This window comes from Cherax quadricarinatus, chromosome 38 (assembly GCF_038502225.1).
Source record: "Cherax quadricarinatus isolate ZL_2023a chromosome 38, ASM3850222v1, whole genome shotgun sequence".
Lineage (NCBI taxonomy): Eukaryota > Metazoa > Arthropoda > Malacostraca > Decapoda > Parastacidae > Cherax > Cherax quadricarinatus.
In genome coordinates this window covers 8,404,164-8,405,663 of record NC_091329.1, presented here as the reverse complement: position 1 = coordinate 8,405,663, position 1,500 = coordinate 8,404,164, and positions in this window count along the sequence as shown.

Sequence of the window (1,500 nt, the reverse complement as noted above, 5' to 3'; positions counted from 1 at the left end):
ATACGATAATTTCAGAATTTTGTTAACGCGCATCACGGTGTGACGTCACAGAATTGAGTTACTTATGTGTTTTAAGATAAGATAAGATAAGATTTGGTTCGGATTTTTAACCCTGGAGGGTTACCCACCCAGGATAACCTAAGAAAGTCAGTGCGTCATCGAGAGACTGTCTTATTTCCATTAGGGTCCTCAATCTTGTCCCCCAGGATGCCACCCACACCAGTCCACTAACACCCACTTGCAAGGTGAACAGGGACAACAGGTGTAAGGTGACTAACACCCAGGTGCTACTTACTGATAGGTGAACAGGGACAACAGGTGTAAGGAAACACGCCCAATGTTTCCACCCTTGCCGGGGATCGAACCACAAATACAAACAACACAAATACTGTGGAAAAAGACACTTATGTACAGTTCAGGACATTTATTAAAGGAAACGTTTCGCCACGAGTGGCTTCTTCAGTCCTAATACAGAGAAAACTAAGAAAACATTTATATATATAGTGGCAGGAGTCAGGTGAGGTGACGCGTGGGTAGAGGTGGTAGTAGTAGTAGTAGTAGTAGTAATGGAACTAAGGAGGTGAGGCAAGAGAGGGACCTGCTGGCATCAAGTAACACCAGTTCCCAGGATGGGTAATATCCTCTTGCTTAGTAATTTTGAAATACTGTAACTACCGGATTTTTGCTTTATAGTGTTACTGACAGAAATTAGTGCAGCTTCAGTGCATTTTCTCCGTCTTAAGTCGTCTTCTTTAATAACTAGTTTAGCTTCATTGAATTTCATGAGGTGTCCAACATCGTCTCTATGTTGAACACATGCGTTTTTGCGGTCATCATTTCTGCAAGCATTTTTGTGTTCTGCTATTCTAATGTCCAGAGTTCTGGCTGTTTCCCCTACATATACTTTGTCACACCCCCCACATGGTATAGTGTAGATTCCTGCACTTGTGCCAGAATCATGCTTGGGTTTTTGTATCAGGTTCCTAATAGTAGTTGAAGAGCTGGTAGATATTTTAGCCAGTTTTCTGTCAAACATTTTTGAAACATTAATGTCAACGTTGCTGACCGGTAAAACGATGTAACTTGGAGGCTTTTCTTCAATTTGATAGGTGTTGGTCTTGCTGAGGATACGTGCCGCACGTTTCCTACAGTCACGTATGAAGTGTAGGGGAAAGTGCAGTGAACTAAAAGAGTTGGTGATGTATGTACATTCTTCTTCGAGGAACTGTGGACTGGAAATTCTGTAGGCTCTCAGAAAGAAGCCAATAACTACCCCTCTTTTAGTTCTTGTGTCATGGTGAGAGAAGAAATGTAGAAGATCGTTCTTGTAGGTAGGCTTCCGGTAGACTTTAAAAGAAAGTTTATTTTTCCCTGTGCGTAAGAGAACGTCGAGAAAAGGTAATTGGTTGTCCTTCTCCTCCTCTAGTGTAAATTTAATAGTAGGTTCCAGAGTGTTGATGGTGTTGAGGATGCCCCGTACGTCAAGATTTTTGGGTACAA